The sequence below is a fragment of the Pristiophorus japonicus genome, chromosome 6, assembly GCF_044704955.1.
Source record: "Pristiophorus japonicus isolate sPriJap1 chromosome 6, sPriJap1.hap1, whole genome shotgun sequence".
Taxonomy (NCBI): Eukaryota; Metazoa; Chordata; class Chondrichthyes; family Pristiophoridae; genus Pristiophorus; species Pristiophorus japonicus.
The window spans coordinates 159569313-159588149 of NC_091982.1; the positions used below are offsets into that span (position 1 = coordinate 159569313).

An 18837-nucleotide genomic window follows, 5' to 3' on the forward strand; every position below is an offset into this window, starting at 1 on the left:
GGTGTTTGAATCGGACCATGACACGGTGTTTGAATCGGACCATGACACTGTATTTGAATTGAACCATGACACTGTGTTTGAATCAGACCATGACACTGTGTTTGAATCGGACCATGTGATACTGTGTTTGAATCAGACCATGTGACACAGGATGTTCTGTGCCAGCAGCTTGGAATGTGGGCAACACCTTTTTTGACAAAAGTCCCTCCTGCTAATTTGAACGTCTGAATAGCCTGCTGGGGACATCAGCCAGCAAAGGCAAGTGTTCCTTCACTGCTCTACATATTTCTTGTATGATCACTAGGTATGCGAAATATCACAGTCATTGAGTTCTGCATTATAACTGTGATCACACTACAAAAGTTACTCATTTGCAGTAAAGCGCTTTGGGACGTCCTGAGGTCGTGAAAGGCGCTATATAAATGCGCTATATATGTATATTGTACTCAGCCACTGGCTCTGGGAGCAAAGTCTTGCATTGTGTCAAAGCCAAGTGTCACATTTTTCTTGGAGCTGGCAGATGTGGAATAGCAATTGGGTTTCCAGTCTGAAATATCCTTCTGCTGTTCAGGAGCACAATCAAGTTAAGGGCTAACAACATTGAAGGAAATCATTATATAGCCTGAAACCTCACTCCCTTGAGTTACTGGCCCTATATTCCTCATCATTTTCATTCCTGTGCCAGAGCCAGGTTTTCTACTGGGTCTGCCCCATTCATGAGATAGTTGGTGGAAAGGGGGGTAAAGGGCTATGGGAACAGGGTGGTCATTTGGGGCTAGGACAAGTCTTCATTTGAAGGACAAGTACCAATATAGACTGGTTGGACCGAGCATCCTGTTTCTGTGTTGTAAATTGTCATGCTACATTCTGGGAGAGCGGCCAAATTTCTCAAGAAATCGAACAACGTTACGCCATTGGCACTGTGCCATTCTGGTTTGCCAAGAAAAGCTGGAATAGAGGGCAGCCTGCTGGGGAAGCAGCTCCTGGAACCTCTTGTAATGGTAAGTAATTGCTGCCATTCCAAACAGTTGCAGTGCTTACTGTATGTACGGGTACAGTAGCATAGTGGTTATGTTACTGAACTAGTAATCCAGAGGCCTGGACTAATCTGGAGACATGAGTTCAAATCCCACCACGGCAACTGGGGAATTTAAATTCAGCTAATTAAATAAAAAGCTAGTAGCAGTAATTGTGACTATGAAACCATTGGACTGTCGTAAAAATCCACCTGGTTCACTGCAAATCTGCCATCCTTTCTTGGATGTAACTCCAGACCCACGACAATGTGGTTGACCCTGAAATGGCCTAGCAAGTCACTCAGCTGTACAAAACCGCTATGGAAAACGATAATAGGAATAACAGCTGAGGGACCACCCGGCTTCGGACATGACAAGAGCACACCCTGCCCAGTCAGCCCTGCAAAGTCCTCCTCCAAGCAACAGCCTTACTCACAGAATCATAACTTTCAGCCAACATCCCAGACTCCTCATCACCATCCATGGATATAGTCTGTCCTGCCAGAGGCTGCACAGTGGTATACAATTGGGAGGGAGTGGCCCTGGGAGTTCTCACCATTGACTCTGAACCCCACAAAGTCTCATGGCTTCGGGTCAAGCGTGGGCAAGAAAATCTCCTGTTGATTACCATCTATCACCCTCCCTCAGCTGATGAAGCAGTACTCCTCCGTGTTGAACACCACTTGGAAGAAGCATTGAGAGTAGCAAGGGAACAGAATGTACTCTGGGTGGGGGACTTCAATGTCCATCACCAAGAGTGGCTCGGTAGCACCACTACTGACCGAGCTGGCCGAGTCCTAAATGACATAGTTGCCAGAATGGGCTTGCAGCAGGTGTTGAGAGAACCAACACGAGGGAATAACCTATTTGACCTCGTTCTGTCGCAGATGCATCTGTCCATGACAGTACTAGTAGGAGTGACCATCGCACAGTCCTTGTGGAGATGAAGTCCCGTCTTCACAATGAGGACACCCTCCATTGTGTTGTGTGGCACTACCACCGTGCTAAATGGGATAGATTCAAAACTGGGCATCCATAAGGTGCTGTAGGCCAACAGTAGCAGCAGAATTATACTCTACCACAATCTGTAACCTCACAGCCCGCCATATCCCTCACTCTACTATGATATGTTTTTTGCAACATCACAAACACACACATACAAGATGGTTCTACAGGAATTGTCAGGTGACCTTGTCACGTGATGTATTTATTGCATTTACATGAGTAGTTGCATTACCACAGTAGTCCACTAGGTGGTGCAATAGTCCACTAGGTGGAGCTCTATATTACACTTCTCCCTCCTTAATGAAGAAGTAATCATAATAAATAATCATTATACATAACTTGCATGGTTATACATAACAAAAGATATGGGGCCCGAAATTGATGGCCTTACCGCCCAGTGCCGCCGACTGCTGCACGCTGCTGCCGACATTCCTCTTGAAGTTGCGCCCAGTGCCATTTTCCATTTGGTGTGAAGTGGACGGGAGTGGAGAACCACCGGGAACCACCCACTGACGTCAGCAGACGGTCGAGTGGCGCAACTGACTACCCGCCTGCCAAGATGGCAGATTGATGCGGGCGGGAGTTGGCAGCAGTCGACGCCAGAACGGGGAAGGACCGCTGGCTGGAGGCTGTTCTATCCCCGAAGGTGAGTATGAAGAGCAGAATAAAAAGGTTAGTAAACATTTTTTACATTTTTTCTTTACAGCGACTTACCTGGATGGGGTCCCCTGAAGGTGTTCCGATGTTTTTTTTTTAATGATTTTTCTTTTCAAGTCTTCGACTCTACGTGGGCCCGACTCCATCCTCAGTGGCACTTGGGCAGCAAGCGCCGAGATTGGGAGCTCCCGCCGGCTGCTGCCCAAATTGGTGGTGTAATTCCCTGTTTTGCCGCCCTTTCAAGGATCTTTTTGAGGAAAACCCCACCCAAAGTACCGTCAGGTACCTCAGCGGCCATCGGCGATCCTTCGGGCAGCACTTGGGCAGGCGGGGGCCTTTACCTCTTTCGGCCCCTTAGACTTATTTTGCCATATTTACAAATCAAACTTAACCACTGGTTTTCTGCCTTGAAGAGGATACCTTCACTTTTGAACAGAACTTTCCAAACTTGGTGTCGAATTTAGACTCATTCTAGGCTGATCCTGAGGAGAGTTTTTCTCCAAGGGCAACCCTTGATCTACATTTGAACTCTCTACAATTTCAGACTGTTTGTCTGCCTGACTCGGACTCAGACTTAAATTCTGACTTTCTCTTGGTTCTAGTTTCTAGTACATCTGATGTAGGATTTGCTACTGGTATTCTACTTGTAACAAGACTATCTGACTCATCAGAAATAATGGAATCATTCCAACTTCCAGCTCCTTTCATATCTATAGGTAAAATATGATCAATGTGAACAAACCTAATCTGTCCATTATCAAACATCTTGACCAAATATTTGCGAGGGCCACATATCTTCACCACTCTTCCTGGTAACCACTTTAACCATTTATGGTGATGGTTCTTCATTCTTACCTTCTGATTTAATTTCACACTTCTCGCCTTTACTCTACTTCTATCATAATTCTCTTTCTGTCTTAATTGTTTCTTTTCCACTGATTGTGCCAAGTTCGGCTTTAGCAACAAGAACCTGGTTCGTGGCTGTCGTTTGAGAAATAACTCTGCTGGTGTTCTACCAGTAGTTGCATGAGGAGTATTACGATAAGTAATTAGAAAATTTGCTAGTTTGTGGTCCAATGACAACTGCCATTTCTTTGGATTTGGATCCAACATTTGTTTGATGAGTGCACGTTTTACAATTTGTACTCTGCTCTCTGTTGCACCATTTGAAGCAGGGTGGTAAGGTGGAACCTTAGTATGTTTCACACCATTTCTGCTCAAGAACTGTGCAAGTTCTTCTGAACAAAATTGTGGCCATTATCAGAGACAATTTCTTCTGGGAGGTCATATGAAGAAAACAATCTTCACAAATTGTCTGTTTTACTTGTTGTTATTTTCCACATCAGAAACACCGCCACCCACTTTGAAATGCTATCAATCACAATGAACAATTGTTGTCCTTCTAGCTCAGCAAAATCTGCATGTAACCTTTGCCACACCCTGGGAGGCCATTTCCATATCTGTAATGGTACTGATAGTGGTTTCTTGCTTACCGATTGACATGTTGTACACTGACTAACGATGTATTCTATTTATCAAAACCTAGGCACCATAAGTAACTGCGTGCAAAACTCTTGGTCAAGCACATTCCCAGGTGTTGGTCATGAAGACCTCCTAACAATTTGGACCTGAACTTATTTGGAATAACTACTCTTGCACCCCACATGATACAATCTTTATCTACTGATAATTCATTCCTACGAACGAATATCTTTCTCAGATATCTGGTTTGGCCAGCCATTTGCTATGTAATCATAACTGCATTATGCTTGGTTGCTCTAACAATCTCTTCAGCTGTGACTACCAGCTCATCATGTATGAAAAATAGAACAATTCTCTATTGGGTGTAACTTGTGATGGGGATGGCAACCTGGACATAGCATCAGCATTACTATCTGACTTAGGTACAACAACAATGGGTGCAGCTCAATTACTTAGATCTATTTTAGAGATAATGTTCTCAGTTTCTAGTCTATTGAGTTCTTGCTCAACTTTCTTCTTGACTGCGTTTGGTACGAGACGTGGCTTGTCGTAAACTGGTCTAGCATCCTTCTGTACTCTGATACTCGCCTTGAAGCCTTGGATTGGACTACCGGTTTCACGGAACACCTTTGAATACTGTTTGATGACATCATCCTTCGATGCAAATCTTGTTTCAACACAAAAAATCTCATTCCAATCCAGCTTCAGTGATTCCAACCAATTTCTACCTATTAAGGCAGACTTATCTCCTGCCATTACGATGAGAGGTAAGCTCTGAAACTGATTTTTGTATTTCACCGATACTGTGATACGTCCTGGAACTCCCTCCCTAACAGCACTATGGGAGTACCTTTACAACAGGCTCACCACCACATTCTCAAAGGCAATTAGGGATGGCAGTAAATGTTGGCCTTGCCAGCAATGCTCACATCCCAGGAATGAAGAAAAATATATGTTTATGGGATGTTGATTAATGTAATTGAACGAACGTTTAATTGATGTTATTATTTTAAAAAAGAGCAGTTATTGCTATCCGTTTCAGAATATCGGAGTCCCAGTAAATAAAGATTTATTCGGAGCCATTGTTTGTCTGGTGCCCCTGCTTATACATATAACTGCAAAATCTGTGCCCTAAGTGGTACAATGCCTAGTGTTGTCAGCCACTGAGGCAGAAAAGGAGTATTAGTCTTTAGCATGAATTGAGTTTAATTTTACATTTGCATCATAATTATCTGCATTCTAGATAGTCACTAATAAATCCAATAGGGAATTCAGGAGGAACTTCTTTACTCAGAAAGTGGTTAATATGTGTAACTCACTACCGCAAGGAATGGTTGAGGCGAATAGCATGGATGAATTTAAGGGAAGCTCGGTAAACACATGAGCAAGAAGAGAACAGAAGGTTATTCTGATAAGGTGAGATGAAGTAGGGTGGGAGGAGGCTCATGTGGAGCATTCTCATCAGTAGGAAACCTTTGTCATTGTTGCCAAATTAAGTAAATTAAGTAATTTAAGGGTTAAGTCATGCCAGTTGAGCACAACGCCTTGCCGTGCTCCTCCTGTGCTATGTGGGAAATCAGGGACACTATCAGTGTCGCTGACAACTACATACGCGGAAAGTGCGACCAGCTGCAGCTCCTGACAGACCGCATTGCAGCACTGGAGTTGTGGGTGGATTCACTCTGGAGCATCCGCAATGCTGAGGATGTCGTGAAAAGCACATCTAGTGAGTTGGTCACACCGCAGGCAAAGGTTACAAAGGCAGAGAGGGAATGAGTGACCAGCAGGAAGAGCAGTGGAAGGAAGGTAGTGCAGGGGTCCCCTGAGTTCATCCCCCTACAAAACAGATACACCATTTTGAGTACTGTTGGGCGGGGATGACTCATCAGGGGAGGGCAACAGCAGGCAAGTTCATGGTACCATGGGTGGCTCTGCTGCACAGGAGGGCAGGAAAAAGGGTGGGAGAGCTATAGTGGTAGGGGATTCTATTGTAAGGGGAATAGATAGGCGTTTCTGCAGTCGCAACCGAGACTCCAGGATGGTATGTTGCCTCCCTGGTGCAAGGGGCAAGGATGTCTCGGAGCGGCTGCAGGACATTTTGAAGAGGGAGGGTGAACAGCCAGTTGTCGTGGTGCATATAGGTACCAACGATATAGGTAAAAAACGAGATGAGGTCCTACAAGCTGAATTTAGGGAGCTAGGAGTTAAATTAAAAAGCAGGACCTCAAAGGTAGTAATCTCAGGATTGCAACCAGTGCCACGTGCTAGTCAGAGTAGAAATAGCAGGATAGCTAAGATGAATACGTGGCTTGAGGAATGGTGCAGGAGGGAGGGATTCAAATTCCTGGGACATTGGAACCGGTTCTGGGGGAGATGGGACCAGTACAAACCGTATGGTCTGCACCTGGGCAGGACAGGAACCAATGTCCTAGGGGGGTTATTTGCTAGTGCTGTGGGGAGGGGTTGAACTAATATGGCAGGGGGATGTGAACCTATGCAGGGAGACAGAGGGAAGTAGAAAGGGGGCAGAAGCAAAAGATAGAAAGGAGAAAAGTAAAAGTGGAGGGCAGAGAAACACAAGGCTAAAAGCAAAAAGGGCCACATTACAGCAAAATCCTAAAGGGGCAATGGGTGTTAAAAAGACAAGCCTGAAGGCTCTGTGCCTCAATGCGAGGAGTATTCGGAATAAGGTGGACGAATTAACTGCGCAGATAGCAATTGATGTAATTGGCATCACGGAGACATGGCTCCAGGGTGACCAAGGCTGGGAACTTAACATCCAGGGGTATTCAACATTCAGGAAGGATAGACAGAAAGGAAAAGGAGGTGGGGTAGCGTTGCTGGTTAAAGAGGAAATTAACGCAATAGTAAGAAAGGACATTAGCTTGGATGATGTGGAATCTGTATGGGTGGAGCTGCGGAATACCAAAGGGCAGAAAACGATAGTGGGAGTTATATACAGACCACCAAACATTAGTAGTGAGGTTAGGGACAGCATCAAACAAGAAATTACGGGTGCGAGCAAAAAAGGTACAGCAGTTATCATGGGTGACTTTAATCTACATGTAGATTGGGCTAACCAAACTGGTAGCAATACTGTGAAGCAAGATTTCCTGGACTGTATCAGGGATGGTTTTCTACACCAATATGTCGAGGAACCAACGAGAGGGCTGGGTGATGTGTAATGAGAAAGGACTAATTAGCAATCTTGTTGTGAGAGGCCCCTTGGGGCAGAGTGACCATTATATGGTAGAATTCTTTATTAAGCTGAAGAATGACACAGTTAATTCAGAGACTAGGTTCCTGAACTTAAGGAAAGGTAACTTCGATGGTATGAGATGTGAATTGGCTAGAATAGACTGGTGAATGATACTTAAAGGATTGATGGTGGATAGGCAATGGCAGACATTTAAATATCACATGGATGAACTTCAACAATTGTACGTCCCTGTCTGGAGTAAAAATAAAACGGGGAAGGTGGCTCAACCGTGGCTAACAAGGGAAATTAGGGATAGTGTTAAATCCAAGGAAGAGGCATATAAATTGGCCAGAAAAAGCAGCAAACCTGAGGACTGGTAGAAATTTAGAATCCAGCAGAAGAAGACACAGTGTTTAATTAGGAGGGGGAAAATAGAGTGTGAGAGGAAGCTTACTGAGAACATAAAAATACTGCAAAAGCTTCCATAGATATGTGAAGAGAAAGAGATTAGTGAAGACAAACTTAGGTCCCTTGCAGTCAGAATCAGGTGAATTTATAATGGGGAACACAGAAATTTCAGACCAATTGAACAAATACTTTGGTTCTGTCTTCACAAAGGAAGATACGAATAACCTTCCGGAAATTCTAGGGGACAGAGGATCTAGCGAGAAGGAGGAACTGAAGGAAATCTTTATTAGTCAGGAAATTGTGTTAGGGAAATTGATGGGGTTAAAGACCGATAAATCCCCAGGGCCTGGTAGTCTGCATCCCAGAGTACTTAAGGAAGTGGCGCTAGAAATTGCAGATGCATTGGTGATCATTTTCCAACAGTCTATCAACTCTGGATCAGTTCCTATGGACTGGAGGGTAGCTAATGTAATACCACTTTTTTAAAAAAGGATGGAGAGAGAAGACAGGGAATTATAGACCAGTTAGCCTGACATCGGTAGTGGGGAAAATGTTGGAGTCAATTATTAAAGATGAAATAGCAGCGCAATTAGAAGAATGAGAGGGGATCTCATAGAAACATATAAAATTCTGATGGAACTGGACATATTAGATGCAGGAAGAATGTTCCCAATGTTGGGGAAGTCCAGAACAGTCTAAGGATAAGGGGTAAATCATTTGGGACCGAGATGAGGAGAAACTTCTTCACTCAGAGAGTTGTGAACCTGTGGAATTCAAGAGGGAGTTAGATATAGCCCTTATGGCTAAAGGGAGCAAGGGGTATGGAGAGAAAGCAGGAAAGGGGTACTGAGGTGAATGATCAGCCATGATCTTATTGAATGGTGGTGCAGGCTCGAAGGGCCGAATGGCCTACTCCTGCACCTATTTTCTATGTTTCTATTCAAAACCAGGTTAGATCATTTGGCATGTTTCTGTGCTGTAGCCTCTTTGTAATTCTATTCATTGTCTTTGTATTCATGTTTGTAGAGCTTGATGCTTGTTTTTTGAACTTATCAGTGTTTTGACACTTGTGTGCTCTTCTGTTTAACGTGGAGCAGTCGTTTACAGACATTTGTTTTGGATCTTGACTTCTCTATCCCAAAACTTCCAGCCACCTTGCTTGGACAGCACAACTTGACCCTCACCATGGACACTACTTCAGAGATACGACATGCAGACTTGCTACTACACCTTGAGCAACAATATACTCCGCACTTGAGACAAAAACTAATCAACAACAACAACAACAACTTGAATCTGTATAGGCTCTTTCATGTGGAAAATGTCCTAAAGTGCATTACATTGGCTTAATCAGAAAAAAATGGATAGCAAGCCAAATAATGGGTGATTAGGGGGACAAAATTGCCCAGCGCCCTGTTTGGAGGCGGTGACCTTCCAGGGCCAGGACATTTATCGCCCGACTCGGAAGTTGCGCCCCAGGCACGGAATTTGGCCCTTCTGCCCCTCAACGGAGGTGATTCGATCTCAGAGGCGCTCCGCATCCCATGGAGGAGCGCTCCCAGGGCGGTAGCACGGCGCTGCATCCAGCGTCCCGAATGCTCCGCGTAGCGCTGACATGCTAGAATGCTCCTCCCCTTCAATCAAAGGCTCTGCAGTCCCTTTGGCGGCCGCCACTGTGCCATCAGCCCGGTACCCAAAACGGAGTGCCAGGCTGCAGGATGGCGGCCGGGTCGAGGCGAGGGCCGCTATTGTCAGGCTGACAGAAGAGTCAGCTGACAGAAATATATGGTGTCCCACGGAGCAAACAGCCTCCCCTTTAAGGGGCGCCCCGATGGTGGATGTCTGCTAGCTTCGGTGGCATCGGTTGGCACCATCCTCACAGCAGCGAGGCAATTTCCCCCGCGAGACGCAAAGGGGTCGGTGCGCCGGTGATGATGTCATCACCGTGCTTGCGCCAGCCCGGGATGCAAATCGTAGAGCGCGACGCGACCGCCACAATGGCCCCCAAAACCCCTGGGACAATTTCCCCAGAGGGGCTATCGACCCCTTCCCCTGGACGATAACCTCGTTGCGCCCCATTAGCGCCACCCCGGAGATGCTAACGGGGCTATAAAAAAGGGAAATTTCGTTCCCTATGAGGGGTAACTAACAGCTTGGACAAAGAGGTGAGTTTTAAGGAGGGTCTTTAATGAGGAGGAGAATTTGGGGAGGGAATTCGAGAGCATGGGGGCCTCGATGGCTAAAGGCACGGCCTCCAATGGTGGGGCAAAAGTGAGACTCCACAAGAGTCCGGAGTCAGAATCAACCCAACTTCATTTCAAAGGTCCTGCAGAAGCATTTCTGGATCAGGATGCCCCAGCCTGATGCACAAACAAATTCAATTCTAAACCCCACCATCCCTCAACCACCATTACTGAACATCCAGTCATACACTGCAGCATAAAGGGCAGTGCCCCCTCAAGGGACGACAAACACCCAAATCCCATTGAACCAAATTTGCATATCTGTTGTACTGTGACCTATTTTTGTCATTCCCTGGTACTTCCCTTGGTGACATTAGGTAATGAGTGTCTCCTGCTACCTAATCTAATACTCCTTTTGCGTGCTACCCTATCTGAGAAGGAAGTGAGATGGCTGGCTGCTAGGGATCCTGGCATGAGGGTGGGCCCCTTTGCTCTTTCGACAGGGCCATCGGCAATGTAAGCCCCTGAAGACATATCAACACCTGCAGGCATGGGGAGCCACCTTCAGTTTTTCTCTGCTGCGTGCTTCCTTAGACAGTCATGAATAATGTGACTGTTTCCTGAAGTCTATCAGAGGTAGGCAACTGGCCATTGTGCTATCCTAAACATGAATACCTGAATAGACAGCATGCAAAAGGCTAGTGAAGGAGTCTTTATTAGCTTTAACAATCATTAGTGAAGGAGTATGAGCAAGGCATGTGTGGACAAGAAAGCATTTCCATGTGAGGATCCAGCTAATGAAGGTGAAGGTGTGCGTGTTACAGACATGGCATCACAAACAGGGACTTAGAGCAGGCTCACACACCTTGGCAAGCTTTTTGTAGTTTTTCTTTCCTCATCTGGAAGGCTGTCCTCTTAACTTCAGACACCACATTAACCTGCCCTGGCAGTTCATCCTTTGCAGCCATCACTGCATGATGGTGAGGAGGGAGCCACTTGTGTTCTCGATCAGGCCAACATCCCCAGCATCAAAGCACTGACCACACTCGACCAGCTCCGTCGGGCGGGCCACATTGTCCGCATGCCGGGCACAAGACTCCTAAAGCAAGCGCTCTACTCGGAACTTGTACACAGCAAGCGAGCCCCAAGTGGGCAGAAGAAATGTTTCAAGGACACCCTCAAAGCCTCCTTGAGGAAATGCAACAATACCTGGGCATCCCTGGCCAAAGACCACCCTAAGTGGAGGAAGAACATCCGGAAGGGCGCTGAGCACCTCGGGTCTCATCGCCGAGAGCATGCAGAAAACAAGCACAGGCAGCAGAAGAAGAGTGTGGCAAACCAGACTCCCCACCCACACTTTCCTTCAACCGCTGTCTGTCCCACCTGCGACAGAGACTGTAATTCCTGTATTGGACTGTTCAGTCACCTGAGAACCCACTTTTGGAGTGGAAGCAAGTCTTCCTCGATTTCGAGGGACTGCCTATGATATGATGTGATGACTCGTACCCAAAGCCTCCATGCCTGCACCTCTTTCAACATAACTTCCAAGGCTCTCTCAGTAAAGGGAGTAGTCCTCCCTGTCAGATTTTGCCCTCATTTTCCAACACTTTCACCGAAGCTGCCCTCCGAACCACCCACAGGAAGTGAAAGTACAGCTTTGAGGTGCTTCCCTAGCTTGGGACCATTGCTCTTCCCTATGTAAATATAAATGATCTGGGCTTGGGTAAAGGAGGCACAAGCCACCCAGAATCCAAAGAGGGCCTAGAATCCAAGAGAAATAGAATCCTAGGTGAGACTGCAGTGCAGTAGGAACCTAAATTCAGGCCCGCAATTGTTGGAGCAGGGACTGCTTTACTGCCAGGAGTGGCTGAGGCAGAGACTATCATGGGAAAAGTAGATAAATACTTGAAGCAGATGATAACTCGGGCTATGGGGAGAGAGCATGATTAGTTTCAGGACAGCGATGATGGGCTGTATGGTCTCCTGTGCTATACAATTCCATGGTTCTTTGGTTTTATAGTGTAATGGGGAGACAACAAAAATTGGATGGGAGAAGGAGGAATTTGAAAAAGGCTGGGAAGTAATATGAAAGAAACATATAAAGAGAGAGTAGGAGAAGGTGAAATGGGCAGAAGGTTGGCAGATGGAGTTCAATGTGGAGAAATGTAAAATTATGCACTTTGGGAGGACTAATATGGAAAGACAATATACTATAAATGGTACAGTTTTGAAAAGTGTAGATGAGCAGAGAGACCTTGGTGTCCATATACACAAATCCTTAAAGGTGGCAGGGCAAGTTAATAAGGTGTTAAAAAAGCATGTGGGTTACTTGGGTAAATAGATAAATAGAATATAAAAGCAAAGTGATCAAGGTAGAACTTTATAAATCACTGATTAGACCTCAGCTGGAATATTGTGGACAATTCCGGACACCACACTTCAGGAAAGTTGTAAAGGTATTAGAAAGGGTACAGAGGAGGTGAACCAGATGTTACCATGGATGAGGGACATCAGTTATGAAGAGAGGCTGGAAAAGTTAGGACTGTTCTCCCAGGAACAGAGAAGGTTAAAAAGTGACCTAATAGAGGTTTTGAAAATGATGATGGATTTTGTTGGAGTATTCTTTTTTTTAAATTAATTTCTGGGATGTGGGCGTCACTGGCAAGGCCAGCATTTATTGGCCATCCCTAATTGCCTTGAGAAGGTGGTGGTGAGCTGTCTTCTTGAACCGCTGCAGAAGGTAGTCCCACATTTTTTTTTTTTTTAAATTCGTAGCCAATCGTTCCAATTCTTTGTCAAATCACAAATGCCAGAGGTCACCTTGCATATGCCAAGGATCACTCTGCGCCAATGCTCTTAGCCAAAAGGCCTAGAGCCACTGCACCGTTCCTGGAAGTACTGCAATACCAGGTTCGTGCCATGGAGGTGGATGGGTCAAGCCACCCCACACACCTCCGTGGAGGTGGATGGGTCAAGCCACCCCACCCACCTCCTGTTTCCAAAAAAGCAAGCATATACCTTCCTGACCAGGGAGAAACCACCCGGAGGTCATGGTGGCTGGTCAGGTCAGTTACGCATGATCTTAGCCAAAAGGAAGAGAAGGTAGTCCCACATGGTGAAGGTACTCCCACAGTGCTGTTAGGGAGGGCGTTCCAGGATTTTGACTCAGTGACAATGAAGGAACGGCGCTATATTTCCAAGTCAGGATGGTGTGTGACTTGAAGGGGAACTTGGATGGTGTTCCCATACACCTGCTGCCCTTATCCTTCTAGATGGTAGAGATCGCGGGTTTGGGAGATACTGCCGAAGAAGCCTTGGCGAGTTGCTGCAGTGCATCTTGTAGATGGTACACACTGCAGCCAATGTTGGAGGGAGTGAATGTTTAAGGTGGTGGTATGGTACCAATCAAGCAGGCTGCTTTGTCCTGTTGAGTAATCCCAGGGCGAAATGTTCTCACTCAGAGAGATGTTGGGATCTGGAACGCTCTGCCTGAAAAGGTGGTGGAAGCTGAGTCAATAAATAATTTTAAAAAGGAGTTCCTTGAGGTTGAGGAACTTACAGGGTTATGGACAATAAGCGGGGATGTGGGACTATGCACAACTGCTCTTTCAAAGTGCCGGCACAGGCACAATGGGCCGAATGGGCTCCTTCTGTGCTGTAAGTTTCTATGATTCTGTGACTGCTCAAGGTTGATGGGAGGAATCTAATTGCGAAGGATGAAATTTTGGCAATGACTCTAAATAAATATTGGTCCGGATTTTCATACGCATCCATATGGCCGACAAGTTCCGGGTTTTTGCACACAAAGCGCATGCGCGAAAACCGGAACCTGCGATCTGTCAAGAATCTACTTGACTGATCCTCCGCATCCCGGGAAATGGACATTCACGGGCGGAGAGTTGGGCTATTTGTCTGCTTTCACCAGCAGAAGAGTGCAAATGAACAACAAAATAATTAAAAAAAAATTATTTAAACATAAAATCACCGATAAAATAAGTTCAGGTTATTTTTGGCCTCTTTAAAATGTTTACATTTATTTTTCAAAAAATAAAATTTTTGTTTTAAATATTTAAATTGTATTTTAATTAATTTTAACGGTGTAAGGGAAGTAATAACATCCCGCTTGGGGGTGGTAACCCAGTCAGGGCGGGTCTTCCTGCGCCCAGCGAGGAAGTCCCGCCCCGGCCGTGAAATTCTCCGCGTAGCGCTGACGCGTTTCAATGCCTGTCCCCTTCCGTTAAAAGGGAGTGCCGCTGCGAACTATGTAGGCCTTTGATGGCCTCTACTGGGCCACCGGGCCGCGTGGTGCAGTGGCTGCCATCCGGCACCCAAACAGAGCTCCGGGCTGCTCGATGGTGGCCCGGACCAGGCGACAGCAAAGAAAAACAGTCCGACCGCTGAGTCAGCCAAAGAAAAAAAATGGTAGCGCCTAGCGCAGCGCACCTCCCCTTCAGCTTCCGCCCCGGGAGCGGACGTCGGCCTAGTTTGCAACCCGCGAGCTGGAGGCGCGGCGGCCTAGGGCTCTACTAGCGGAGCCCGGAGCCTCCGTTAATTCCCGCACAATTCCGCGATCCCCAGGTGAAAACAGTTTCGCGCGCCCCCGCCCCCCGAGGCGCTAACAGGAGGCGCAGAACAGGACAATTTCGGACTCGTAATTGTTTTTTATTCATTTGGTATGGAAATGTGTTTTTTATGTGATCCCCACTCATGCTTATGGGGATTCCTTATGGATATGGAATCCACATATGCCTGAATGGGGATTCCCTTATTTGATTGGGCTAGCCCACGTGATCCTGGGGCGCTTGCGAACTGCCTGCACTCCTGGGATATGTGGGCCTTGGGACATCCAGTGGTTGTGAAAGGCGCTATATAACTTCAAGTCTCTCTTTGGTAATGCGTATGGATTATAGATGTAAGGGTATAGGTATGGATTATAGATGTATGGGTATTATAGATGGGTTGAGTTTCTTTCCTCCATTAGTGAGTGGCCTTGTGACCCATTGAGCTGAAAATTAATTCCCAAAAATGTGTGGATTGGGCTCCTGTCAGGTTAAAATTCAAAATATCTGAAACAGGAACCCAACCTGCCTTGAACCTGCCCACTTAACTGGGTCAGGACACGGGGCGGGCGACCAATCCGCTCACAGGAGGCGGGTTGGTCAGTTAAATATTATAATGAGGCTGCCTGCCTTCATTTTAACAGCCATTCTATTTTTTGACTCATGTCGGCCGAGTTTCCCAGGTCTCAGGGGAAACCCGGCAGCTGAAAGGAGGCGAGTAGGGCACAATCCATGAGGTAAGCGCCTTTACAGCACTGAGTGTGGGCCAGGAGGAGCAGGAGTCTTTCCTCCAGGCCCCACAAGCTAGCCAGTAAACACCACCCCAGCGATCCGTCTGCTCCCCACCATCCCCGCTATTGGAAACCTTCACCACCATCGGAAACCTTGACCACTGTCTGTTCCGCCTGATCACCATTGGACTTCAGACCACCATCACCCCATCCCCGTGCAATCAGGCCGACACCCCCCTACATTCAGGGCTCCTCCCCCCACCCTGTGATCAGGCCCCTCCCACGACTGGAACCTCCCCGTGCAATCTGGACTGCACCCCACCCCCCCACCTCCCGCTTTTGACCTCTTCCCCCACCCCCTCTCACAATTGAGGCCGCCCCCACTAGACCTACCTGCTCTCCTGAGCTGCGGCCTTATGCTGCAGGCTTCTCGCCTGATATGCCCTAGCCTGTCAATCAGGCTGTCTTCTTCGACCTTACAGAGGCCTTTGACGCTGTCAAGCGCGAGGGTCTATGGAGCATCCTGCTCTGTTTCAGATGCCCCCAAAACTACATCACCATCCTCCACCTGCTCCATGACAACATGCAAGCCGTGATCCTTACCAACGGATCCATCACAGACCCAATTCACGTCCGGACCGGGGTCAAGCAGGGCTGCGTCATCGCCCCAACCCTCTTCTCAATCTTCCTCACTGCCATGCTCCACCTCACAGTTGATAAGCTCCCCGCTGGAGTGGAACTAAACTACAGAACCAGTGGGAAGCTGTTCAACCTTCGCCGTCTCCAGGCCCGGTCCAAGACCATCCCAACATCTGTCGTCGAGCTACAGTACGCGGACGATGCCTGCGTCTGTGCACACACAGAGACTGAACTCCAGGACATTGTCGACGTATTTACCAAGGCATATGAAAGCATGGGCTTTACGCTAAACATTAGTAAGACAAGGGTCCTCCACCAGCCTGTCTTCGCCGCACAGCACTGACCCCAGACATCAAGATCCACGGCGTGGCCCTGGACAATGTGGACCACTTCCCTTATCTTGGGAGCCTCCTATCAACAAGAACAGGCATCTGTTAAAAACTGCAGAACATTCGGGAAATTCAGGGCGCCTTTCAATTCTTTTCTGGCAGTTTTCTGCCCATTCATAGGCAGTCCCTCGGAATCGAGGAAGATTTGCTTCCACTCTTAGCATGAGTTCTTAGGTGGCTGAACAGTCCAATACAAGAACCACAGCCTCTGTCACAGGTGGGACAGATAGTCGTTGAGGGAAAGGGTGGGAAAGGAACCTGGTTTGCCGCACGCTGCTTCCGCTGCCTGCGCTTGATTTTTGCACACTCGGCGAGGATACTCGAGGAGCTCAGCGCCCTCCCGAATGCACTTCCTCCACTTAGGGCGGTCTGTGGCCAGGGACTCCCAGGTGTCAGTGGGGATGTCGCACTTTATCAGGGAGGCTTTGAGGGTGTCCTTGTAACGTTTCCTCTGCCCGCCTTTGGCTCATTTGCCCTGGACGAGTTCTGAGTAGAGCGCTTGCTTTGGGAGTCTCGTGTCTGGCATGTGAACAATGTGGCCTGCCCAGCAGAGCTGATCAAGTGTGGTCAGTGCTTCAATGCTGGGGATGTTGGCCTGGACGAGGACGCTAACGTTTGTGTGTCTGTCCTCCCAGGGGATTTGCAGGATCTTGCGGCGACGTCACTGGTGGTATTTCTCCAGCGACTTGAGGTGTCTACTGTACATGGTCCACGTCTCTGAGCCATACAGGAGGGCGGGTATTACTACAGCCCTGTAGACCATAAGCTTGGTGACAGTTTTGAGGGACAGGCGGCCGAAGGCTGCACTGGCGCACTGGAGGCGGTGTTGGATCTGCAGAACATTCAGGAAATCTGTTCTTCCTAACCTCAAAACAGCCCCTCTGCACGGAACTTGCCTCCGGGCTAAAGTCTAGGCCATTGCCACCTCCATTCAATGGCAGCCAACAGTTACAGCTAAATCTGTTAATGATTCAGTGCACAGACCATTTACTCACCATCATTCACCAAACACAGACTATTCTACTCACAATATTCACCAAACACAAACCATTCGGCTCACATTATTTTTGAAATGCAGTTTTTATCCTGACCTAACATCTGTCTCCAGTTTCTCTCCAATCTCCCCTCATCATCATTCTGAGATCATCCTGTCCATGAGACCCACTTCCTGCTCCCTTGACCCTATTCCCACCAAACTGCTGACCACCCAACTTGCTTTTCTGGCTCCCATGTTAGCTGACATTATTAAAGGTTACCTCTCCTCAGGTACTGTTCCCTCTACCTCAAATCTGCCGTCATCACTCCTCTCAAAAACACAACCCTCGACCCCTCCGTCCTTGCAAATTACCGTTCTATCTCCAACCTCCCTTTCCTCCCCAAGGTCCTTGAACGTGTTGTCGCCTCCTAAATCCGTGACCATCTTCCCCGGAACTCCATGTTTGAATCCCTCCAATCTGGTTTATGCCCCTGCCACAATACCGAAACGGCTCTCATCAAAGTCACTAATGACATCCTTTGTGACCGTGACAAAGGTAAACTATCCCTGCTCGCCCTTCTCGACTTGTCTGCAGCCTTTGACCTGTTTGACCACTCTATCCTTCTCCAACACCTCTCCACCGTCGCCCAGCTGGGTGGGACTGCACTCGCCTGGTTCCATTCTTATCTATCCAATCGTAGCCAGAAAATCACCTGCAATGGCTTTTCTTCCCGCCCCCGCATCATTACCTCTGGCGTCCCCCAAGGATCTATCCTTGGCCCCCTATTATTTCTTATCGACATGTTGCCCCTTGGAGACATCATCCAAAAACGCAGCATCAGTTTCCAGATGTACGCTGATAACACCCAGCACTACCTCACTACCACTTCTCTCGACCCCTCCTCGGTCTCTAAATTGTCAGACTGCTTGTCCGACATCCAGTTCTGACTGAGCAGAAATGTACTCCAATTGAATATTAGGAAGACCGAAGCCATTCTTTTCGGTCCCCGCCACTAACTCTGTTCCGTAGCCACTGACTCCATCCCTCTCCCCAACTTCTGTCCAATGCTGAACCAGTCTGTTTGCAACCTTGGTGTCACGCAATGAGCTTTCGACCACATATCTGCAGCATAACCAAGACCGATATATTTTCACCTCTGTTACATCGCCTGTCTCTGCCCTAGCCTGTCAATCAGGCTGCCTGTGAGCAGGTAACTGACAGAAAAGAATTTAAAGGCACCCTGCAGTTAAAAGCTGCAGAACTTTCGGAAATCTGTTATTCCTAACCTCAAAACAGAAACAGCCCCTTTACACGGAACTTATCTCCGGGCTAAAGTCTAGGCCATTGCTTCCTACATTCAATGGCAAAGAAAAGTATTAAGTTTAAATCTGTTAATGATTTAGTGCACAGACCATTTACTTGCCATCATTCACCAAATACAGACCATTCGACCCACAATATTCACAACACAAACCATTCGACTCACATCATTGTTGAAATGCAGTATTTATCCTTGCACATAGCAGCAATTTCCAGCACTGCTTCAATGTCTCCTGGTTCAATGATGCAAATTCAAAGTGTGTTATGTAGTT

The 18837-nt window shown here is 47.2% G+C and overlaps 1 pseudogene; it reads right to left on the minus strand.

Annotated features, from left to right (window-relative positions):
* Positions 1-12823: 12823 nt before the first annotated feature.
* On the minus strand, positions 12824-13056 carry LOC139266425 (U2 spliceosomal RNA; annotated as a pseudogene).
* Positions 13057-18837: the final 5781 nt, after the last annotated feature.